Source organism: Rissa tridactyla, chromosome 1 (genome assembly GCF_028500815.1).
Source record: "Rissa tridactyla isolate bRisTri1 chromosome 1, bRisTri1.patW.cur.20221130, whole genome shotgun sequence".
Taxonomy (NCBI): domain Eukaryota; kingdom Metazoa; phylum Chordata; class Aves; order Charadriiformes; family Laridae; genus Rissa; species Rissa tridactyla.
The window spans coordinates 178,239,970-178,266,762 of record NC_071466.1 but is presented as its reverse complement, the minus strand read 5'-3'; positions in this window follow the sequence as shown (position 1 = coordinate 178,266,762).

Sequence of the window (26,793 nt, the reverse complement as noted above, 5' to 3'; positions counted from 1 at the left end):
TTTTCCTCAATATTTATGTTTCTATCTATCCTGAATATGAAGAATTTTAACATGTTTAGTGGTGGTTTTGGCAGTGTTAGGTTAATAGTTGGACCTGATAATCTTAAAGGTCCTTCCTGACCTAGAGAATTCTATGATTCTATGTGACCTTTCGGTTGCATTGTCTCTCCTTACTGTTAAAAATGAGTTAAAAATCTCTTCCCTGCCTAGATATTTTTTTCTCTCTCTTAACTTTCTTGGATAAACAAGATAAACCTTGTCAGAACAAGGTGTTTTACAGCATTCAAGCCTCTTGTATTTCTTTTCTTTTTCTTTCATCAATTTTTCAGCAGTTTTTTAAAGAATGAAAACAAAATCTCCAACACAGCATTTTGATAATGGTATCTCTAATGCTATTTCCAAACATGGCAATGCTTTTCTATTTTTCTTGATATTCCTTAAGAACCATTTTAGCCTTCTAAGTGTCATTTCAGAGTCAGATATTTTCCTACCACAGTGTCTAAATTCTCTAGACTTGCCGCTTTCTAGGATGCAACCCCTCCTCCCATTACCATAAGCACTATGTTTTGCTCCTAGTTGAATGACATTGCATTTGGAAGAAATAAAATGTGTGTTGGAATACTCCAAGTGGCAGTTCAAAGGCTATATTTTGTTTCAGATTGACAGCAAGATGCCTGCTGGAGCTAGTGAGCCTGAGCAGATTGCAGTGGGATAGTTTGGCTATTGCCAAGCTCCAACATACAGCCTGGAGTCTGAGAAACCTGCTCCAGCCAGTGGGACCTGGGATATTGTTAGCAGGCAGCTGAAAATTAGCCTGCCTACAGCTATGCAGGGTATAATAGGATCAAACATGTTACTAATTGCTAAAAAGGCTGGCAACACCAAGTGGGGAGTTCCCAGCAATCACTGAGAAAAAGCAAGTGAGTGCAGTATAACACATCCCCTCACCGTTGCCTCCTGGCCATACCCCCAGCTTGATAAGACTGACAGTGTTTTTCGGCACCTCCTTTTTCTCCACCAACAGACTGATTTTTGAGCTCAGCCAGCAAATTGTTAGTTGAAGCAACAGCAGGAATGTGTGTGGAAAACATCAAGTGACTGTGTTGCAGAGCAGTGAGAAAATTAACCAGACACCCCACAATCACAGTGTTAATACCCACAAAGGTTTGTCACCAGTCTTCTTGGGGCATGTCGGCGTGTAGCACCACATCGTAACAGATGCGGCAGAGCAGAGCCCAGTGCTCTGACTCAGGTCATTTACGGTGCAAACATACATTTGAGGATTAGTGGTTAAAAAAAAATAAATATAAAATTCTTCCTCAGGCACTTTGTTGAAGGCTGTAGGGGCTCACCTGTGGAAAAGTAGGGAAGGCAACAAAGGACCCGCCTGAAAGGCGATTGGATCTGGGTGTCCCAGGACAAGGTCAAACACAGGTGTTGATGGAAAGAAAAACCTCTTCTTTAACATCCATCTCAAGTGCATGCTCATGGCAATATTGGCATTGTGAAGAAAATGGATGGTAAATTCACTACAACAAAAATTTTATCAAAATCATCCCAAAAGATGTGTGAATGTATTTTGTTTACTACTAATAGTGACTGAAACAGTGATATCCTGTACCTGTAATGAGAAAGTTTCAGTCAGGACAGGACATATATGGAAAAGAATATAAACCCTACAAAATCCCAACCCTTAATATTTGATCAGCCCGTACAGATGGTTATGCATTACACCTGCAATATCTCTCCTCCGCTGGCAGATGAATTTACTGAACATATGATGGATGACTAAAATAAATGGAAAACTGACTTCCAAAACACAGCCTGTGTGGTGCCATTATCAATCTTTTCAAAAATTTCATGCTTCATTTACTTTACAGTAGATAATTAGACTTTTATTCCAACATGATATGGAGAATCCTACTTAAGCAGATAGGTGTGTAGCACTCTCACGACAGGATCATAACCAGTCCAAGATCATGCTTGAACTTCCTATTTTCCAAGGAATATTCACATTGCGTAACTTGTAGTACAACACCACACTGCAAGAGGACATTTCTTCCATTCCAACTTTCAAGTAGATTAGCAACAACGTAATCATTCTTTTTCCAAAAATTGGAGTCTTTAAAATGTATTTGAAGTGCTTTTCACACCACCTTATATTTTAGTAATGGGGATAACATGGCTTTAAATAATCTACTGAATTGTAAGTGCCCATTAAGCTGCAAATCAGTGTGATATGATGTTTCTAGCACTTTAATGCTTAAGCATGTTGTATTGTTGTGTTATATTTGGTTGGTAATGGAAGCTTTCACACAGTTACCAACTTTACTAAACACTTTTTTCTTTTTATTGTCAGAGAAGACATGAATCTAAAAGAGTCAGCTATAATAAAAGGCAAATATCAAAGAGATGAGCCTTGTGGTTTGACCTTTCCAGATCTTGGATCTGATCAATAGAACTGTATCTACATTAACACTTTATTAAGGGATGCTGGAGTTGTTCCACAGGAATTATACTTAGGTACTTATTTTTAATATATTATTTACAGATTTTTCCCAATTTCTCTATAACGTAATCTACAATTGTTTAATAAACAGTCTGGGTGAACGGTTTTCAAGCAATCCCTCCATTTCTTTCACATATTTGCAATTCATTATTTATATTGCAGTAATTATTATTTTAGTCATACTTATTCTGTTTTCTGACTGAAATATTGAGATTTCAAGCAGGAAGTTAAACACATTTAATGAACATACCTAGCTCATAGGTCATAGTCAGGTCATGCTGTCACTTTTACAAACAAGAAAAATATCCGGAGTCACACAACGTTTACAATGTTGTGTCAGCCAGTTAAAATTATTAGAAGTCAAGAAAAGGACAAATGTACATTTAAAGGACTCCTAAAGGTGTAGGTTACCTATGGCATTCTCTGTGATATGCAGTGCTGCAAACTAGATTAAATGGATCTGGTCAAGGTTCTTGCGATTTTGCCATTGTTATCCTCATCATACTTTTATAGGGGATACGAGTTCATTGCCCATTCATCTGATCTTTAGATAAAGCTGGGGTGAATTTTCTAATTAAGTCATTAGTGTCTGTTAGTGTCTGCTTACTTGGTGATGTCACATTTGCAGCTGATTTAGAAGCTGCAGAAACTTGCAGACTTTTCTGTGAACACCAGATAGTTACCCAAATCCACATGACTTAGTTGACCCATGAATCATAGGAAATCAGTGTGTCATTTTTATTTATGGAAATAGTCTTATTTTAACCTAGTCCAGGAGACATATCTGAAGCAGTGACAATTCTGTTTCTTGTGGATCAATATTTTTATAAAGAAATTATAAATACAGTAAATTTTTGTTTACAGGGACCAAATGTTAGCAAAAATGAGCATGTCTGTAGCTGAAATTTTTAGCAAGGATATTTCTATTCAGTTCCTCAGACATAGCTAGATTCTCACCGATCTGTATGCAATGCTGTTTCATCCAACTTCAAATGGGAATAGCAAGCATTTCAAATAAGGAATAAAAAGCCTGTTCACCTCCTTTATAGCTTTCACAACCATTTAGTTGGGTGACCTAAAAAATGTTCAAGTGCAGATTCTGTGGGGTGGAGCAAGAGAGAAAGAGGTAAAGCATCCTAGTAGTAACAGTTACATGACACAGAATCCAACCAGTCCTGCAGCTGGACCTAGCTTTGAATATTATTGAACCTTCAGCAAGCAAGAAAACAAATAAAAACCATCCTCATTTAATCAGGAGTTATGCCCCCATACAATGCATCCTACCAAACCATCAAAAGACTTTTATTACTTCTTTTCCCAGCCTTTCAAATTACTCATGCTACATCAAGCTCACGTTCCACTCCTGTAAAATTTTGCACTTAACAGCTGCAAACACGTTGAGCAAACTGAAAACCATTTGACTAGGAAGGAATTATACAACACATAGGATAGGTCTCAGGTTTCTCTTCTACCAGTTTCTGTTACTGGCAGCATTTGCACGAGAACAGATTTGTTTGTTTGTTTGTTTTGTGAATATCGCACCACTAATTACTGCTGAAAGGCTGGAGTTTCTCACAATTCGATGAGGTCCAAGACATGCTTCCAGCACGGAGCTGCAGCAAGTTGGGAGCAGGCTGGAATCTGAACCCAGGTCTGGATCTGAGGCATATCTCTTGGCCTCCTCTTCAGCTACCGTCTCTCCATCAGAGGACTATGAATAATGGATAGTCATCCCCAAATCTAGCAAACTGGCTTGTACATTCCTTTTGAAATAATAAAGTGTTAACTGGAGTTGGTTTAGCTTTTGTCTGCCAGACCCTCTCTGGACTTTTTCCTACAATTTGTCTCTACTCTAACCTTCTGCTGCGTAGATATTACTCTGACAGATCCAGCATGAAAAATATGGCTTATATAAAGCACAACATACAGCCAACTCTATTTGGTTACTGCCATATTTGGGTGAAAAATACTTAATTTACCTTTGTCCATCTTTCAAATGATTTTGTATTTTCCCTGAACTGTACTCAATCATCCTAGCTGGGAAGCAGCGACCTGGATGTTATAAATGGAAATCACAAGCTCAATTAAGAAAATTCCGTCTGGGAAATCACACTGTTTAGGATTACAAAGCTAAATACTTTTGTTTGGCTCATCCAGAGCATTTTTTAATACACATGCATTGCTTATACTAGCATTTTATGGACAGAAGCTGACAGTCCTTAATCAAGCATGGTATCCCACTGCCTCCAGAAGTGGATTTGCCTGAACAGGGACTGTGATAGATTGTCTAAGGGAAGAGTTGTTATAGTTACTTTCCAGAGGAATAAAGAGACTAAGTTTCTTAAGACTTCTGAAATTGTGGAAGTTAATAGCACATTTAGGAAGACTCAAATATCCTGACATCTAATCCCTTGCTAAAACATATGCATAGTACGAAACATTTGTTTTCTTCCAAAAATGAGAAGTGACACTAAATAACACTGTATTGTCAAATCTGAGAAGCTCTGTGGACAAGATCTGAGTTTTTAGACCCCTTCTCCAAAGACCTTTCCCACATAAGTATTTATTCCCTGCACAAGTGAGTGTCTACCCATATGCCTCCTGGGCTCGCAGTGCTTGCCTATAAACAGAGACTGTTTAGCCTCCTCCTCTCTTCATACGAGGAATAAGGGAATTTACCCCTCCAGAAGCAGCCATCATTCTCCAGCGCCTTCTCTGGCCCTTGCTGCTGTGTGAGCAGAGCAAGGCCAATAACCCATCAGAGGGGAGGCAGGCAAGAGACAGCAAAGACAAGCCAGAAAGGGACAGGAGCGCTCTGCTGTCCTCTGCACCAAGAGGAGAAAATTCTGCAAACCCTGAGACAAAAACTTTCCCTACAGAGTGAACCGGGCAGTGATGAGTTATGAGTTGTTCAGTTTTGTTCCCCGCCCTCCCCAGGTGGCATTTTATCAATGGTTGTCTAGCAGTCCTGCATCTCTAGATATAAAGAGGAAGTGCAAAGCACTGAAAGGAGTGTGTGACAGACATGCTGCTGCAGTGATTAATGTGCTCATCCAAGCCGGCGGCTCACCACTTGGTCAATTAATCACTCTCCAGTATTTTGGAAGTCATTAACTTCTATACTATTTTTAAAGTATTTTTATCATTAGGCAGGCTTTCCTTTGAAGTGTGATGTCACCAATTCTCAGTTTCTTTCCCGACACATTTTGTTTCTTCAATGCCTGCTAAAGCATATTTCGTTATGACTATTGCTGTGCCAGGTGGGTAATTTCATTTTCTCACAATGACCTCTCTAAGGGTGCACTCTGGCAAACGGTAAATATGTGGAGGACATTTTCTCCTTCATTTCAGTTGTAGTTCCTGGGAGCTACTTACTCTTGCATAAGATGTTCAGCTCCAACATGCTGAAGGCTGTCCCCATCCAGCTGTTGTTGGGAGAGAAGGAGTTGGTGACCAGCATCTTGCAATCCTGCCAGAGCAATGTTAAGGTGGAAGCTATTTTCTTTATGCATCAGAGGAGACAGATGTCTATGGTTTGGTCCTGAAAGAGCTCCAGCAAAGGGGAATTCATGTCCATTTCTCTATCTGACTGTGATAGTGAGGCGGACGGAAGAACCCCACAAAACACCTTAGTGGGCAAAAGAGTTATAACAAAACTTGATAATCTGACCTACTAATTTTCAGCTTTCCAGAGGACTTTACACAGCTTTTCTCTGACTTCACTTTTTGTTCTCTAAGTTTCTGCATTTGGCAAGCTTCCTACAAAAAGATAGATCTTCAGCTTGGTTACTCTTATTAATGATGTCAGGCAGGGCATTTTGCAATCAGAGACTCTTTGTACTAGAAAAGGTTTTCAGCAGATTTGATAAGAAACACCAGGCAACAAGCTCTATTTTGAGAAGGAAAATGATCGATCATTACTTCTGCACAAAGAGAAACAGAAGGTTACTTATTTAAGTGAAGGCTATGAATAAAATAAGTACAGCACTTTAGCTGAGCAACCTTCTAGAAACGGTAGAAAACAAAATACAGTACAGGGTCATAAAAGCTGGACTTAGCAGGAAACAACCAGGGCAAACATCACCTAGTAGAGGAGACAAGGTTCACGAGGCAAGCCTTGGGAACAGTGTACTTCATTTGCAGGTTAGATAAAATGGAGAAGGCTCCTACCTCATCTTCTTCAGAGAACCCCACCAGTCTCATGTAAACCTTAAATTAATATACGCATAGGTATACACAGAAATGCACACATGCAAATATATATGGTGAGGACATCCACCATTCTGCCTCGTAATACACCTGTAACTGGAATGCAAAGCAGAAGAAAAAGCACACTACCACTGTTGTTGAGTCATGTTTTGCTCTCGTCTGTCGCTAATGTGAATGACTGAAGAATTGGGACAATGAAGCTTAGACCTGTGGTCTTAATCTCATTGCATTCTGAATAATAACATTTTCACTGTCTTCAGCATCAGAGAGACTGTCCTTTCAAGCACAAAGAAGTAAATTCAAACAGCAGTATCTTGCCCTTGGGATGCATAATGGTTCAAATGACTACGTTATAAAGATTAAGTTAATGTTTTATAAAAGTATGTTGTGATTTAGAATCAAAATGCCAAGTAAAATTTCTTATGGCTTAAAGTTAGACATTTTTCTCTTGTGCAGGAGGTAAATTGTTAGTTCATCATTTGTGTCAAGGAGTTAAGCTACGTACAGGGCTATCTTCAGCACCAGTAGCTGGAACTCATCATTAGATGATCACTAGATGCTTAGTTGTCCTCGATGTTAAGTACCATGAAAAAGGCAACAATTCCCTGATGAATCATCAGAGAATTCCAGTAACAGTAAAAAAAAGAAAGAGATTCAGGTGGGAGAAGGAAGACCTGATCCAACGTTTCATGGAAGGTTTGGAACCAGATGTTCAAAGAACATGAAATTAAAGTGAAAGTGGTTCAGAAAAGGAAAAACAGAGACTTTACCACACAAAAGCTTTGGCTTCTACTCAAATCTAGCTGGCTAAGATAGCCTGATTGATGTCTGCATCTAGTCTAGGGGAGTAAAGGGAGAAGAGCAAGAAGGTGAAAGTCTCTTAAGAACAAATACAAATGCATTGATTATTAATACCTTTGGGCAGGAACTAGAAAGTTTCTGAACACCCAAGTACTGAGGTGCTAAACCCACCTTCCAATAGGACCAAGGGCAGGAAAAAAAGCCCTTACCAGTTTTAGTATAGACCCTGAGAATCTAATCAATGGGATTAATGTTGCCATCCTTCATTTCTGAGGGTGTGGACTAGATGGCCAAATCTTCCATGTTTGTAAAAGCTAAAACCATCCTTTCCTTTTTCTGTACTACTCCTCTGCACACTTCTGGCACACAAGGGTGCAATGCAGACCTTTAATCTTGGGGCAATATTTGTAACACTTCATCTTGTTTGCCCCAGTGTTGTTTCCCTACACAGAGCCATGTTTTTGGAGAGATTGATTATATCAAGTTTCACCTGAAGCCAGCTCAGAGCAACTGCATGGCAGCTAGGACACAGTCTTGCCTTGCACTAACCCCTAGTTAAATAGCAACCTGGCAGCAGATTTGGAGAAGCCTACCTACGCCGTACCTACCCTGTGGCTACTACTGCCAGCTTTTTAGAATAAGCTGGTTCATTTTGTAAAAGTGTCTCCTTTTTTCATGCTGGAGAGGTTTTTAGCAAAAGTGGTCCACTCTCCCTCTGAAGAAAAGGAACGTAATTGCTGTGAAATGCTATGCAATCCATTAAAATGTGGTGTCCGGATGGGTTTATATACAAATGCAAAGCAGTAGATAATAACAGGAGGAAAGAAAGAAGCAGGAAGTCAATAAAATTGAAATCAAAAGAGATACAGCTGTGGGCTCCATTCAAATTAAATTGCTTCATTTGGACCTGTTATTTACATTATTTCATATGTACCAGCACTTAAAACTAATGACCCGCAGTTTTCTTCCAGGCCTGAGCAGCAGCCGCTATGAGAGGAGGGCTTGCATAACCAGTGTCCTAGCATAAAACTGTTCAGATTCACCAAAGGCAGCTCTGAATAGAACCCCCCAGAAATAAACAGATTTCTGCTGCTGTTATTATCCCAATTTCTGTGTATTTTTAGTAATCCTGTGTTTACATCCATCATAGCTCTCCAAGAGAGCAAAAGGTGCAAGATTACGTCTCCTAGCACCTTCATTTTTAGACCCCTTTGAAAGGGAAGCATCTGAGAGCAGATGGTCCCTGCAAGATTACCTCTTGACGAAAAGTTGACAGGGTATTGCTGGAAACTTGACTGTATTACACATGTACTTGAAAATGTTTGGTACCTCTCTAAGATGTCCTGCAGAATTTCTTGGTGCAAAGGAAGCATCCAAAAGAATTATATGAGAAGAAGTGCATACATTCTTAAGAATACAGAGACTGTCCAAGGGCCTCCATTGAGATACAATTCACTACTGCCACAAGTGTTGTAATTACAGTTGCAGGCCTGGCCAGTAAGCGCTCCTTGGAGCTCAGGGTACCCTGGGTAGCCCAAACCTGTTGACTTTGCACAGCCTTAGTACAATACCTCCAAAACTGCTAGAAATGGACAGGATTGGAGTATTTGGTTGCTAAAATCACTTTTGTGATTATCACACTGTTGTGCTAATAATCAGCACAGAACTTTGGGGGAAAAAAAAAAAAAAAACAAACCAAAAACCGAAATCAGAACCAACCAAACAAGTAAGTCACAACTTTAAAAAAATCACTTAAAAGAAACAGCGTAATGAATTTCAGTCTGAAGTGGACTTGAAAGGGTCATATACAAAGATTCGGAAGTTCATGGACACAGTAAAGTTTAACCAGTTCCATATTTTACCCATACTTCCCAGCCTTGAACACGTAGTCACTTGCAGGTAAAACCTAGGGTGACATTAACTTATTTTAAAAGCACACGGCTAAGATTTGAATGGAAAAGCCAACCTCTGGCTAGCTCAAGCTGGTGCTTATTCCAGTTCCTTTTGAAGTCATTGCAAATCTTTCTGGTGAGTTGAACGGAAGATTAATCAGTCTCCTCAGCAATGAAGTGAACTGCAGATTAAAACAAAAATACTTGTACAACTTGTATGACAACCTTATATTAAAATGAGTCCCTTCTGGGTAGCAGGATGCTGAGGTACTGCTGATGCATATGATTTCTGATTGAGAAATGGCTGGAGTGGCTTTGTGTATTTTCTAAGTTACATTCACTTGGACTCACTCCTTCAATGGTTACCTATAGGTTCATCAGACACACAAACTGCTGCAATACTATTTACATAAGTAACTGAGGACCTGCCTTTGATTTTCAGCTGAAGCTCCTTGTAAGAGTCAAAAATCTATATCAGTTTATCACATCTTGCGTCCCTGAAGGAGAGAAGCAAAAGTTACACTATCAATCAGACATAGTCAAACACAGAAAACAGTGTCCCGGTGCTTGTTGAGAGAGTGAAAACTTACTGTAAATACAAATAGGGACTTTTTTCTTCCCCAAAGTACTCTGACATGGGAGAAAGAACAAGGCTGACTCTGTGCTCCACTAGCAACTTTAGGTTGCTCCATATCCTGCTGTTGGGGTCTGTTGATGAGCACTCTAGTGGGAAGCATCAGGGAGCACCTCAACAGACAGTGCTCTTGCAACTATACACTCTATACCCCAGTAACAACAATAAACAAATAATATTGTGACTTCAGAAGAGATATTTTAAAGGTTGATAAATTAACAATATAATCACAGCTAAAATATATTCAAATACTAAGTGCAAACAATTAAGGTTATCACTGCAATAGGGTGCAATAATAGGACTTCCAGGCTCTATTTTTCAGAATATTTAGCACTTTTTTTCTTGCTGAAAGTTTAGCTTCAGTGGCTGCTGTATCAACTATGGGCACTCAGCAATTTTCCTCTCTGACCACAGCTGTGTGAGGGCAGGCAAAAAGAAACAACGAATGAGGTAGAAAGCACCTGTGAAAAAAAGGTCATGTTCAATATCAGTGCATCAGGTAGGACTGAATCTAATTTCCTAGGAAGTCACATGTTGTATCTATCTTCTCGGGTACCATTTTGAGAAAGACTTTGCTATTTTTTCCTGAAATATTCAGTAATCAGCAGATAATAAGGAATCATCGAGGGGTTTAAGGAATCATATACTTCACCTCTAGAGCTCCCAGGATCACTGTACATAGGTCTATAGATAGATGTACCACCAATAGCTTTAAAAGATCAACAGGTTTTAGGGCATTAAAGAGTTCTAGAAAAAAGCTAATCAAATTCAGCTTGTGTGAAAACATCAGACTTAAGGACATAAAAACACAGAATTATAGAAAAAATAGGACAAAGGGGACCACCAGACATCTGGTACCTAGACCTAAACCTAGATACTAAGGTCTAGTACAACCTCCTGCTCAGAGCAGGACTCAGTTAGATCAGACTGCTCATAACCTTGCCCTTACAGTTGTTTAAAATCCCCAGAGGCAGAGATTACCCAACCACTCTGGGCAACTTCTTATGGTGAATTATTTTTTTCTTTATGTGCAATTACAATTTCTCATACTTAATCTTTTGACCCTTGGGTCTTATCCTCTTGCTGTACTCCCCTGAGGAGAATCCGACTCCATCTTCTCTATAAGACTGTAGTTAAACCCCCTCTTATCCTTTTCTTCTCCAGGTTAAACACACTCAGTTCTCACTCAGATGTCCTTTACTCCAACTCTGTAACCATCTTCAGGGCCCTCCATTGGGCCAATATCTCTCCCACACTCAAATGTTGAGATCTTACCCTTTGTCAGTGGATCGGTATGATAATCACTTGATTGCACGCTAAAAAGGCATTAAACAGTTCAGCCTTCTTAACATCATCTATTTATAGCTATCCTCCTTTAATTATTAGTAGAGATTTTTTTCTGTTTTGGTTTTCCTCTTGATGCCGATGTCCTTCTACACCATTTCTTGTTGCAGTCGGTGCCCCTTCTAGGTGAATCATTCTAGTAGGTGATTTTTATGTGTTTGCCTTTGCATGCTTTTGCACTCATCCTTAATGTCCAATCCAGTTTCCACTTCCTAGATATTGTTTTTAAATAATTGACTTCAGCCAAATTAGTCTCTTATTCCATTTCCTGTATTTCTTCCATAATCAGAAAAAATTTGTGCCTTTGTAAATATGACTTTAGAGAGCTGCTGGGTTGTGTTAACTACATTCTCCCCTTCAGCCAGCTTCCCAAAAGATCTTACAAAGCAATAAGCTGAGTTAATTGTAGTTCATCTACTTGAAATCTGTGGTTTTATTAACAGCTATTCTGCATTCCTACTATAAGGAGTGTGAGTAAATAAACATATGCTGATGCACGCACTTACCCTGGAAAATGTAAGACCAAAAAGATGAAGTCCATCCATTATAAAACAATAAAAGCACCATAATTCAAACAAATAGGTAATCAAGTCAAAGCTGAAAGTGAATCCTACTTACCATACTCACTAACATTTTGGTCCTATACTTGTACAGATAAGCAACAAGAGGCTGCAACCTGTGATTAAGGCAGCCTAAAAAGAGAAGTAAAAGGTAGGCAATGAAGATTCATTGTTCTCAACAGAGAAAACTGAGGCACAGAGCTGTAGAAGTAATCTGCACAAAAAATGTGGACTATTTTTTGCAATAAAGTCAACACAGGACTGACAATCAGGAACTCCCTGAGCCGTATTCTCAGAAACTTATTTGATATCTTCTATTGTTTGGGGAAATCACTTTCATTCATTTGAATGGGAATTTGGCACTAAAATATCTTTAAAGTCTCCGGTGTCAGAATACTAAAAAATCAGGTAGGTATCCATTTGGGAAGCACTGAAAGGATTTGAAAGGGCAGAAGAAGACAAAGCTTGGATTATGTAAACAAGAAAATACCAACAATAATATATCTCAATGTGCATGTATATGTATATTAAAAATATCTCTATTACTTACAGAAACAGTCACTGCTATTAGCTGTGATGGATTCCTTCTAAAATTACTTCCTTTGTCTATCAAAAAAATATTATTATTGACTTAAGAAAAACAAGAAGTTAATAGGAAGTCATGTTATTAAAAAAGAAAATGCACATACTTTAGAACAGAAATGAAATATTCTAATGAAAATATACTTAAAGCATAAAAGATTCAAGGCTGAAATTTAGTAAATAGACTTACTATAAGAATAAGCTTCAGGTTTAGAATTAGAATGATCTGAAAACACTGAACACATTAAACATGACCTTTAAGCTTCAATTTCGTGTGTGGGAGTGTGAGGTTAATGAAATAGCTGAAAGATCATATTTGTAAGAATATCTGCCTGCCTGCTGGAAGTAATGTTAGTCTAGCCGATGCTGTTAACATTCTCCACAGCCAGTGGACTCTAAGGTCTGACACGTTATTTATTTGATAAAGTGTTTTATTCTTGAGCTCCATTTTTTGTATTTCCTTCGTTTTCTTCATGCTTTCCGTGATTTCAAGTGCAAAAATAAAAAGGTGACCTTTTGGCTAGGCCAAAACTGTATGTCCAAAATGTGGAGAGCATTTGGACTGAGGGAAGAACTTGGTACTTAACATCCTACATTGTTGCAACTGTTTTCATTTGTACCTGAACTGTAAGAAAGGTATTAAACTTGCTACATTTGTGCACATAAAAAAATTAGTTTGTCCTTTCTTTCATCACTCAGTGTCTCACATACATAATCTTTGCTCTATATTTTTTAGATTTATTTCTTCCCAGCAAATAAGCCTCTGGCTTCCAAGTCCAACAAGTAATTTCCTTCACTAGTGAAGCTGTATGGGTAAATAACACCCCCAAAAAAGGAAGAGGGGTGAAATACCAAAGCCATCAAAAAAAAAATATTAAAATCTTATTGTGAAGACTGATACAGAAGTTGATGACTCAGATTGGGTTTCACGATATTTCCTCAATAGCATTCACTTATATATTATTGCCCCTGACAGGAGGACAAGTTGGCCAGGGATTTGAAGAGGGTCCAATTAGGTCTTTTCCTTACATCAAACACTCCCAAAATGCCAAAAGATGGTGGGAGACAGATTCCTCTGTGCTCGCTGCATCCCTGCTGGACAGGTCCTTTACAGGGCAGTGACTTGTTGTGCACAGTCCCACCTGCACCAAAACTCATCCCATCCCAGCTGAAGCCTGGGAGCGCATTGCTCTTTGCTCAGTGGACCTCCAGGCTCTGCAGTGCATCATCCTCCAAGCTTGCTGCCTTTTTTCTTTGCTTCTTTTCCGTATTGCCTACGCATCTCATGCACTGCCTTCCCCTCCCTGTCCTCTGCTTTTTACTATACTTTACGGATCCCAAAGAGGAGACCATCTTCCCCTTTCTGCTCAACTCGGAGAGCAGCAGGAATGCACAAACCAGGAGTCTCCCCCTCCATCAGCCAGGAGCCCTCTGCTATGTGAACATGCTCTGTGGTGCACAATATATCACATGCAAACAAGCACAGCAAACATCATTACCTAAGCCATCACAGAAAAGCAAGCAATTAGAACAATAGTTGGCCGTAGGTGGTTGGTAGTAGGTGAGAAAGACATGCTATGTACAGAGTACCTCTTATTATATAGCAACTAAACAGTGTGAAGTTCTCATTTCCCCTTCTTTGTCTTTGTTGTATCTTACTGTTGTCTTGTACATCATAGTCTCTTTTTAGCAGGAACTTTTTGACATTCCATTCACCCCCCAGTGCTTTTTTACACACACAGAAATACATTAAAAGTACATTAAAGATGTGCCAAAGACTTAAAACTGTCAGACTTAGCATTGCTTGTGCAGTTTTAATTTGGTCTCTTGTGTATATATGCTATGATGCAGCTGTTAGTATTTTCCACAGAACCTCTGCCTCAGTCAATTCACAGGATGGACAGAGCTTACCAAATGAGAAACTACACGATATCTCATTTTTCCTCATTTATGGCACATAATTAAACTTTGGGGTTTATGCAGAAATGTTCATTTTCTTGTGGTCATTTCTAGAATATTCATCATTACAGTGATTCTTTTGCACAGATATTTACAGACAGTGTTTGTAAGACAAAAAGACTGTTATTGGGATTTTTCCATAGGGTGATGAAAACTTGGGGGATCAAATCTCTTAAAGACTAGACTCAGTTGCTGCCTGGATGACAAAATGAGTCTGGCATCTTCTGGATTGGATGGAAGGCTGACACTGAATGGGACTTCTGATGAATTCTTCTACCCTATGTGGCTGCTCCCATAAAAGTATGACCAGTTATTGATTATCTTGAAGTACATACAAAACATCTCCATCCTGTGTGATCTTTAGTGCACCTGCAGGGACAGTTTCTCTTGACCATCTATAAGTATCTTATCCATGTTTGAAATTGACTTTCATCAATTCTGCAGCAGGAACTGCCTGGCGGAGTCTCAGTGATGGGCAGACTCTCAGCTTCGGATGGTCATCAGCACACCAAAGCACACAAGTCATGCCTGCCGGTTAGCTTTAGTCACAGCAAGAGCGGTCTGGGGAAAATATCTAGTATTGTCCAAAATTCCCATCTGGAGAGGTCCTGTGACAATTAGTCAAATGTTTCATTGTGAAGGTAGTTACTAGATCAGTCAATCACCTGGTATCAAGGTGGTCTATTTTCTCATTCCAGTCCATTGTCTCACATATACAGATATGTCAGATTAACGGTTTCAGGTTGCTGGTTGTGCACAACGCACAGCTCTGATACTCAGTTCCACTAGCTCCACCACCATTATTCATCTACGTATATCACTTATAATGTAAGTCTCATAGCTCGGGTCACAATTCACAAACTTTTGTTGCTTTCTCGTCTACATTGGAAAGCAGGGATGTTTTGGTGGGCAAATTCTCTCCTCATTCCTGCTGCCCCATCTCCTGCAAGCTATCTTTGTCCCAAGCCAGTCCTTGATTCAGCTCTTTCACCTTATTCTTCTTATACGCTCCCTTGCCCTGACCCCTTCTCTTTGCATTGTCCCAAACCGGCTAAGGTGTTCATACCAATCCACATCTGTTTGCATTAACATTCCAAGTCTGTTTTTCAAGGATCTTCATTGCAGCCCCCAACTGTTATTCAAGTTTTTCTTTCTAGTTCCTCCTCAGGGTCACCACCCAATCTCCCCGTGTTTGCACAGGTCACCTGAGACTAAAGAAGGGGTGTTTTACCCCTTCCCCTGCCTGAAGTTAGCCTCTTTGTCCATCAGTGCATGTTATCCTACTTTTTCCTTAGCTCCTCATTGGACTTTGGTCTACTATCTCCCAATTCCATTTCTCATTTTCATCCCTCACTCCTAGTCTCCTTGTCCTTGAATCTCTTGCACTTCTTTAACTCCTGACATGGACTACTATTCCCAAGCTCCTTATCCTAATCTACTCCCTCTGCCTTCCCAGACTTTTCCAGCATTATTCTGTTTTTTAGTCAAATCCCTCTCCCCTTCCTACTAAAGTGGGCAGCAGCAGGAGAAGCACAGCATGTTCATGGAGCAGAGGCCCCCACATCCTCCCAGGAGACCCACGCAGGAGCAACAGGTCAGTTGGGCTCAGCCCACGCAGCTGTGGTGAGACATACAGAATGGGAGCTGCAGCATCGGTATCCACCAGAGCCACTGCCAAGAATGTGCAAGGGGAGATTTTTCAAAGGCCTGTAAATTTGCCAAATTTAGGCAGCTTCTCTCAGGGATAGTGAAAGGCTCATCGCTGACAGAACTGGACCTGACCAGCTTTTCAGTTTGTGTGCCAAGACTCAGGTCTTCTTATTAAAAAGGTACCTGAGTTTCTTACTGCAGGAAAAACTCCCCCTGCTCCCCTTCCTTTCATTCTCAGAAGCTGCAAAAAAAACCCAACCTAATGTTAAAATTCTATAAAAAAAAAGCAAATATTCTATCCCCAGCAGCTGGCAAGGAAAGTTCAGCCTGCACAGCCTAAGTCTGGCAAAGTTAAAAGAAAATGAAAACCGAGACCTGCAATAGGAAATGTCAAGCGATGTGAATTATGAGCAGTCCTACCAACACCTCCTGTACAAAAGAAACCACAGTAGTTTGGCCTACATTTCTGCTTAGTTTTGCTTTTTGTTACTTTTTTAGAACTTTTCTATATGCCCAAAACTCATAGATGCAGCAAAACTCGCTTTGTACAGCTACCCGCATGCTTCTATGGAGAAAGAGGGACTGTAGCTGGTGCTATAAAGTAGCACTAACCATTGGATACAGTAGAAATACACAAAAACGGTTGTACAAAAAGCTGCATAGAGGTCTGCCTTTTCTTTCTATTCTCTCTTGGTGCATGCTGTGCTGTTGCCTCAAGAGTGAGTCACTCCTTGCTCCAGACAGGCCTATTGCCTCTTAGTACAATTCATTGCCTAAGAAATGCAGGTGCTATTTCTAGAAGAGTAGGAACTTTAATTCTGCTATGGGCTTTATAACAGCTTGTATCAGAGATAAAATCAAATGACTGCTTTGTCATCCTTTCCTATCTGTTTCCTTTTTTTTTTTTTCTGGTCATGATAAAAGTTTTCCACCTTTAAGATAGGACTGGCTGCTACCCCAGCCATTGAGCTAAATTTGTGAAGCTGACAGTGCAGGCATAAATAGAGACCTTCTTTTCTTGCTCTTATTTCCCAGATGCATCTTTCCTCCTGTAATCCTCCCACACTGGGTGGGTGGGTGAGTGGATGGGTGAGTCGGTCAGTCGGTCGGTCTTTCTTCCCTTCCTTAAGGATGCCAACAAATCGTTGCTTTCTTATAACATCTTTGAAATCTCTTTGAAGTCATTTCCATTGTGGTACCACCGGTGCCCACTCTCTCTGCTCACATGATACTTTCAATCAGTGAGCAAATTCTCCAGCTGTGCTGTTTAGCATGATGCAAAACAAGCTGATTAGTAACAGCAGCAACAGGAGTAATTAAAAAAGAAACAAGAAAGAATTAAAAAAAAAACAAACCTCCTTGAACACAGACTTTTCTCTTAACACTTAACCCTTCTTCCTTTTAGGAGTAAAACTGACATTTTTAAACTAAGTGTTTGTCTACAGGCTTCTGGTGAATCCAAAATTCATCTTCTATGTACAAAGCACCAGAAAAGAGTAACAGTTACTGGTTCTACTACATCCAAACAGCTGACAGATATGAGATGCTAACATCAATGTACAAATATATATATTTTTTATATTTCTGTAGGCTTTTTTGAAGAGCCTGGTTTATTGCATGAAATATATTGAGTAATCAATCTTTATTTATAAAGCTCTTTTTATGCATAGCACATCTTAAAGGACGGTAGAATAGAACAGTTAAAAATATCAGTGACAGATAAAACAGAACCAACTATATTAAACAAATGTTTCCAGAAGAGTGAAGCCCATATAAATTATGAAAACAACATTTGATCAAATAGAGAGAGAACTTAAACTTTAATTTAAATGCATGAGCAGATGTGGCTGACCTAAAGTCATTGGAAACAACAACAACCAAAAAAGCCAGTCTCCAAAATGTGGAGCATGAGAGCAGAATTTGTTCCTATTTTCAATGAGCCTGACTGAATTCCCTCGATTTGAAACTAAAGACAAGGGAAGTCAATGAAAATATTTCTATGAAGAATAGTGAGGTTTGGACTGGGTACTAAACGAAGAGGTGGACTGTTAGGAGAAATTATATAAAATCTCATCCAGAATACATTATATATAGAAGGCCTAGTAAAAACTATTCATTCTTTCCAGATACTAAAGGTTTAATGTTTAGATGCCTTATGATCACATATTTATTTCTAAAAATGTTCTGTGCGGTATTGACTGCATACTCTTGCTACACTTTCTGAATGGAAAAGTAAAAGGAGCAGCAGAATGCAGTGAGACATAAAATGCAATATGCCCTTCAGGGGCAGGGTCCTCTTATTTCAGAAAAAAAAGGTAGACATGCAAGAATGAATTGAAATGTGTCTGGAGCAATGAGGAAATCTGAGGTCCGAGTTACTGAAACCTTGATTTTTGCAATTCCTTTAGCCAGGAAATGTCTAAAGTGAAAAACATGAACAGTGCTTAGACAGGGGCAGCCACCTTCCAGCTGAGTGCTCTAGTCAGAAGGTTTGACCCTCTTTCTCCCCAGTCTCCTTTTGTCTCTCTGTATTTACATATTTTGCACTGTTTCGTATGCAGCATCATGCACCAAACACAAGGAAGCCTGACTGCCTTTTAGCTATCACTCTGTTGTTGAGATCTGAACAGAGCTTAAACCCCTGTTGGCCAGGTATTTCCCAAAACCAGATCTCCTCCTCTCTTGCCAAGTCTTTTAGATATGTCTACACTAATAAATGAAACAGGTCTGGGATGCAGACTTGAGCATTTGGCCATAATTACCCATACCTGTTAGCTGTTAGCATGTTCCCTGGCTCTTTTTGACCAAGCTGAAATTTTTGAGGTTCAGGGCTAAGATGGTGAAGATGTGGTTTCCAATAGTCAAAATAAATGAGACCACCTTTTTTCTGCAGGAAAAAAAAAGGTGTATGTGTGGGGGCAGTTAGCCAAATAAATGCATGTCGTGATACGCCACATGCTCTTCTGGGCAAATGGCTGTTCTGGGCCTTTTTACTTAGTAGTACAGACAAAATCCCTCCATTATCACAGTCAGTTTAACATAAATAGGCCCTGGCTTCCTAAGCCTATTTCTCAATTCCAGCTTCACAGAGATACTGAATCTTACACAAGTATCTCGGTCTGCATCAAGACAGGTTTTTACCTATCTTTCTGGGGCTTCCTGTTGAGAACTACAATCCAGGCATTTCATTTCTCTTATTTAGTGTGTAGGACACCTGGGCACTTGCTCCTTCATTTGGAACCCCACTCCCTAAAGAGATGGGTGACAAACCTTTGGGTTTTATATTGCCAAGCTTTCTGAAATGCCCACATCCCTTTTTAATTCTCAGCCAATGTATGCTGCTAGCTAAGCCTGAGTACTTGTAGCTTTGCTTCATTTCTCATCTGCTGTCATTCCTCCTCTTCTAGGTTAATTCCTTCCACCTCTCATTTCACATGCTAGTAGAAGCAGAATATCATCAGGCAGACATCACTGAGTATTTGTTTTTATCTCTTCACTTTGGTAGGTTGCTGTTACCAAAATCCTCTCAGGGTAATTTGAGAAGTGTCCTTTTACATCACCTTTACGCTATCACACTCTGGAAATGAACTGTAAGAGAGTAATAAATAAATTTAGACAAGCTCCCCCCCCCCCCCCCCCCCCCAACAGATCGTGTAGCTGCTTGTTTGGCTTGGGGTAATATGTACAAAACACCCCAAGAAATACTTACGTAACAGAAAAAGAAGGACATATTCTAAAATCATCTGTTAAGGACAGGGAAAATGTGGAGCTGCCTTGGCCTAGTTAGTGAGGTGTGTATTTCTGCATGTGGGAGCTGAGAAATGATGGGAGCAGGAGGTTAGATATGACAGCATTACCCCTATCCTGAGCTGACTACCCAGTAAGGTCAGCCTGAGTTGCCAGTTTGGGAACAGACCCCCCCCTGCTTGTTAAGCCTTGAGCTGCTGGCTGTGTTTTGAGGGGTATATATTGGTACTCGGCCAAATTAAATCACACCTTCTTTCCTTGCACCAAGTCTTCTTGCTCTACACATCACCTTGCAAAGGAGACCTGTCATTTTCAACACTTGCCTGTCGTCTTAATATTTGCGCCAACTGCTAGTTTTGTCTCCAAGGACTTTAAGTTTCCCTCAAAGTCCCCCAGGACCCCACCTAGGTCACTGACGATTCCTAATTTGCAACTGTGGTTGCAAAAACTGCAGTCTCATTTACCAAATGTTTAACCTTTTAAATCTGTTCCAGGAACAGTAATATGTGGAACTTTTCGATGATCTCAAAACACTTCATAAAGAAGGTCATCTGGCATTTGTTCTGTTTCTTTACGGACACTTGCCCAAGGTCAAGTTCCCTTCCAACCCCTATCTTCCTGTGATTCTGTGATTCTGTTGACGGTGGCAGAACCAGGAAAAAATACAGACCTCTTGAGTTATACATCTTCTAGGCACTCCCCAGGAAAGGAAGAAATTAAGAAAAGCTGAGAAATCTTTAATCTCTACCTGAAAAGGCACTCAGAAGCATGCAAAGAGAAGCTGTATTTTAATAATGCCAGGGAAGAGTAAAGGCCCTAATTATAAACGATGCTCTTTCAGAACCACAGAGCTCTGACTAAGGCCTGTTACTATACAGCCGTTGAAAATATTTCAGGTTTATGAGCTAGAGCTGAGACTACTTGCTGTTCAGAATAACATTTATTTTTCAGCTAAAATATTTTGCAGCCGCATAGGTAAAAATCTATGCAGAAACTTTCTCTCTTCATACTTTGATGATACGTAAAGGACATTAGAGATACTTTATGTCTTCAGTTAGATGCAGTCCAGAATGGCAATAGGTCCCTTAAGCATATAGCATTAATGCAAATTGTGCAGTCCTTTCTGGAAATGCATCCTGTGGACTATAGCCAGATAACTGAAAACTTGTCGTATTAGCTAGCATAGAGTTCCAGTCAAAGGGCTTGCTATACAAATGCTCCCTTTCTTCCTCATAATAATTATCTCCCCCAGCCATGAATGTGTTGTTGTCCTTAGTGTATTGGTAATTGTCAGAAACAAAGTTCCTGAGTTGAGGAAATGGGGTGGGACTGAGAGGGTGAAGAAGTCCATGAATAAGAAATGGGGACTCTGGACCATCTGTTGTTAAAAGGGAGGTCAGATAAATTGAGGTTTATGCAGGATAATTTAAAGCCCCATCTCTAAATTGTACTTGATGCTTCGTATTGTTAAGAAAAGGCTCATCCTCCTGCATTCAGTTAACATTCTTAATTTATTTTGGGGATTACACTGTTTCAGAATTGCTAAGCAACTCACAGTCAGCAGATGATGGAAATTGCATCAGTCCATGCTGTCCTCAAAACAGTGAAGTCACTGCTCCATTTTCTCACACCATTATAAAATACCCAAGCTGTAATTAGGACTTGGTCTTGAGGAGCTCTCAAATGACTGGAAAAAGATAGATTTCATAATTTTTCATGTAATGTTGGGCATCATTTTACCACTCATTACACCCATACTGGTGTACATCAGTCTGTCTCCACTGAAGCACAAGAAATCTTGGAACTTATAAGTGCTTGAATACTAAAATACTCTAGTCCATTCTTGATTTTCTTTCCAAGCAATAGGGTTACTTACTCTACATTTTATTGTTTGATGGATTTTTTTTTCATCACTTCAAAACAATGAAGTAACACATCCCTTTCTCAATTTGTGATTTTTGCAGCAATGGTGTCCTCTGGGCACTTTCCTGTACCATCTACTATGTATCCTCGGCACATGTTACGGCCACTACAGACACACAGAATTTCAAAATACTTCAGGGATGCTCTCTATACACCCAATATAGTCCTTTGTATTGCTCAGATACTTCCTCCAACAGAGCAGCCAGAATAACCCAGGTTAGAAATGGCAACTCCAAATTGTGCAGCAACGGTGTTGCACAGTTTGTTAAAGGAAACCTTTGTCAGTCTCTGAAGATTTCAACCCCACTCTGAGCCATCAGCAGGATGACAAAGAGACTTGTTAGAAAGAGAGATGAATTCCTATACTGACTTACCAGCACGCTGCATTAATGTGCAAGTTGTTTTACACGATGAAAACCAGGAAAGATTTCTGCTCTGATTTCATCATCCTATAAACAAAGTGGTAACATTTGCATCAGAATTCCTACCAAAAGCTGGCATTTCTGAAATAGGAAACTTATGAACAACACTCAAGTTAGTTAATTTCAAGTATATAGGAATGTATAAACTGTGCACATATGCATATATACATGTGTGCGTATATGTGCTCTGTGATTAACAGAGTTGAAAATTGCCAAGCAAATTCTATTCACTAACCTCGAATTGACCAAATGCATGCAACATTTTTGAGTGCCAAGTAAGACTAATTACAATACTCAGCTGGTCTCCAACAAATGAATGATCTTAACTGTTTGTTTTTCAGCTGCCAGATGGAGTGAAGCAGAATGTCTGTGCCATGCATCTAGGGAGGAGAAAAATCTCTAAAAATTCAGATTTATGTCTGATTGTTTCTGACAAGAACATTTTGTACCTCCAAACCATGTATGTTTGTAATTCCAACTTTCGACTAAAGAAACAGTTGTTCATTTTCCCAGCACCCTTCTAAGGTAAGGCTGCATTATATCCATTTTCCAAAAGGACGCACTGGACCAGAGATTTTAACTGATTGAATTCTAGGTCACGCTACCTTGTATTTAACTGGTGGTATCTAAGAGTCTCTGAGCTTTGCCTTGACTCCGCAAATAGCCTTGTTGATTTTCACTAATACGAGGAAGGGCAATACGGTGTGGATAAGGTACTGATTGCTCCGTGGGAGATTTGAGAACTGCCCATGGTCCGGGGAGGGCTCACAGTGCTACCTACCGTGCTTTGATCGGAAAACGGCAGGACCCAAAAGAGTTTATAAAAGGCCATTTTGAAATTAGTGTTCTTAAGTTTGGAAGGAAGCGCAGGGTTTCAATAGGCGCAGCTGGCAGCGCTGCTGAAGTGCCTTTTACGTCTGGCTGGCGCCGGGGAGCCGGATCGTGATCCCCCGGCGCAGCTGGATACCAGTTCTCTTTGCATGTGGGCGATGGCACCACATGGGGACTAAAGTGCAAATGAAGTTACTGCAGTCTGACCCTCTTGCTTGTATAATTAGGGTGATCAGAGGGGAACAATACATTTAAAGTTGCAACTGCTGCTCCAGCCGCATCCAGCTGATAGTTTGACACATCCACGAAAACAGCATGTGTCGTGACATTTGAAGACTAATAAGCAGTCCCAGGAAACTCTTCAGAACAAGCTGTGTACGTCTGCGTGTACGTGTGTGTATCCACTTTTAATTTGCATTTAAATAATTCTATTTGTTATTTACTGGTGTTTCCAATCCCTTTCCCCTCCCTCCACGTACCAGCAGGAGCTTGTTATGTAAGAGAAGTCACAAAATCTGGTTTTCACTGCTGGAGGCTGAGATGTATACAAAATTGTTCTATTTGTGTCCTTATCACTACATAAGGACATCTCTAGAATTTATGCAACCCACAGACCTGAAGGATTTAATCCACCAGGTGTTTTACTGTGGTAGAGAACTATAAGCCCAATGAGAATGAATGAAAGAATAAATGAATAATAATTATTCTGATATAGGTAGAGCCAGAGAGTATCCTAATTTCTTTGCATAATAGGACCAAATATCTCTGAGCAATTCAAACAGAAAAATAAACCCCATGATGTTAAGGATCCCAGGATAGATGTGGGGTGTCTAAGTTTTGAGTGTTTCAAGCATGGATTTAAGGGCAAATGTTAGTTGGCTTTATATTTAAAGTGAGGAGAAAGGCTGAAAGACCTGTCAAAAGAGTTCTTGTATGTACTTGAAATTATTTTCTGTGACATTCTATGACATAGCTCCAGACGACTGATTTAATTTCTCATAGTGAAATGTAAACTTTCTTTCCATTGAGTGTGGATCAGGGTATATACACTTACCAAATGCAGACTACTCGGAAAACCTAGCTCAAAACCACTCCAAACCAAATAAATTTCTGAGGATTTCCTTCTCCCTTCACTTGTGAATACACGGTTTCTACCGTCTTCCTTCAGCAATTTTTTGACATGAGAGTAATTTTCTATACCTATGAGCTCTGAGCATCCTATACCGAAAGGTTTGCTTTTGTTTCTCCTTACCTCCATCCCGTGTGTTATGACCACAAAATAGTTCGTGCTAAACTTGACTGAAATTTGTTTCCTCGTGCCATCTGGTGGATATTATTTGTAAATGCGCAATAGCTTGCGTTTGAAGTATTTAATCCACTGTTGCATTGTCACTGTTTGCAAGATGGTAATGACTCTGGAAGAACTTCAGCTAATGTAAACATTTATGTATGCCTCACTTTAATAGCATGCTACATTTTTATTTCCTCCGAGAATAAAGGAGCACAAAAGTTAATTTTTCACCTTGAAAAACCAATTTTAAAGCAGGGTGAAAAATCATTCTGTAGTTTGCAGACAATTCTGTATTTTGAGAGCTGTTACATTTACTTCACAGGCTTTTTTTGGTAATATTACTCCAGTGAAACAGCCTTATAATAAATAAGAAATAGCTGACGATTTCAGGAAAACTTTGCAAAAGTCATCAAAATGGTAGAGTTGCTCCTTTGGTAAAAGCAAATTTCATTTGTTTTTCTTAGTTGTTTCAGAAACTTTCATGCAGTAAAATTTCAGACAACTAAGTAAATGAATACTTTATTATAAAATATTTAAGTGTGTCTCATTGAAATATTTTAAAGTCACTAATACTGGTACAGAAATTGTTATTTCTTAGGCCACAGATATTTTGGGGTTTGGTTTACTGCCATATTTATCTTTTCTAGATGGGTAATGCAACTTTCTCCAGTTAAGCTAACCACATATTTATTCATCTCTAGCGCTCTCCACAAAACTACCATTCCATTATTTTTATTGATGGAAGTTATTTTTATTGGTCATAATGCCAATGGAACTTATTTTCTATTAAGAGAAGGGAAAGGGTCAAAATTACTTGCTTACACTACAAGAAAATAATCCCTCAGAATTTTAATTTTTCCTGGGGAGGATTTTCCCTTGTTGGTCACTTGGGTGAGATTCCCAAGTAGCGTTGATACAGAAATTCAAATTTATCCTATAAGTGATACCAAATCAATTTACATTATGGTATTTCCAATTCTAAAATTAAAGAGAGATGAGACACCTTAGAATGCAGTTCTCATTGAACTTACTTATTTTACAATAAAATTCATAATTTTCAACTAATGTTAGACGAAAACTGCTCTGTTCAGAATATAAGCCTGCCATGGTTCAAACTCTGGTTTCTTTCTACATGTCATGAGTGTATTGTGAGAAAAATTTCCGTTTTGTTAGGGTTTAACTTTGGTTTTCAAAGCTTAGATAACAGTTACACTGGAAGTCTCTCATTTCTGTGCATTCATGTCTGCTTAACAATTAACCAAGAATTACTTTACCAACTGTGTCTAATTTAGCTTTTGTGCTTAATTTCTAGGATTAAATTAAAAACAGATGGCCCCTGAGTGGTAAAATGATCATAAATTAGTCTTATATATTGAAATTAACATGGCAAAATATTAAAATGAAACTGAAGTACATTTTTTGCTGTGCCTTGCTTTTTATAAAAGTTAGCATGATGGTGCGTGTAATTGAGCAATCTTTTGCTGCAGATCTGGAGCCCTAAAACTCCATCTGTCCACAGAGTCACCTCCTACGACATGGGGTACTTTTCCACAGAATTACGCAGAAGGATTTTCTGTTCTTAATTGCATACTCCATTAAATAAGACAGGAGGAATATTAAGATTTAGAGATCTGCTCAAGCTCACAATGCAGCTTAGGGGCATAGGCCCTATGAATTCAGTGAGATTTAGGCATGCTTTTTCTTTCTGCGCCCGATATGCTCTCATCTCCCTCAGCTCCACATATAGTCAGCAAAAAGCTGCTTACATCAGCATGCAAGAACACACGGACCCCTAGAATTTAATTTAAGGAAAAGATGGTTTAATTCTCATTCTTTTTCCTAGAAAGTCTCTTTGAGGGGAAGGATCCAATCTTGGACTTTCTTCCTGAGATTTTGGCATGAGATAGAGAGATCTCCTTACTTTACATGTACTTCTTATAAACAAGAGTTGGGACTTGCACAGACAAGAAGAAGGGTTGTTTTTATGAACAAGTGGGTCTTGTGTAAATATGGAGGCATGGACGCAACACAGACAGAAAACCTTCTGCTCATTTAAACCACATTAAAGGCATAACCTAGCCTAAGTGAGACACACGAAATAATTAATTAATTAACTTATTTACTTATTTGTAAGATGGGTAGAATAGAGGGCTTAAAGAATTAGGTCAGCAGTATGAAAGTTCTGTCACCATTTTATAACAGGCGGGCAGCCCACTGATGGTTTGGTTTTTTTTTCTGAGGAACACCAAACACCTTCAAGTGTTTCTGGTTTAGCTCTTCTATTTGGAAGGGCTGAGAAGTATCTTCCATCTCCTTCATGTCATTCATCCTGCTTCTCCTCCCCTGCTACAGTAACCACTAAAACATTCCTCAAGAAAGCTGGGCCTGCAAGCACAAAGCAAAGTATGCACACAAATGAAGACAGCACAATTGGAGCTG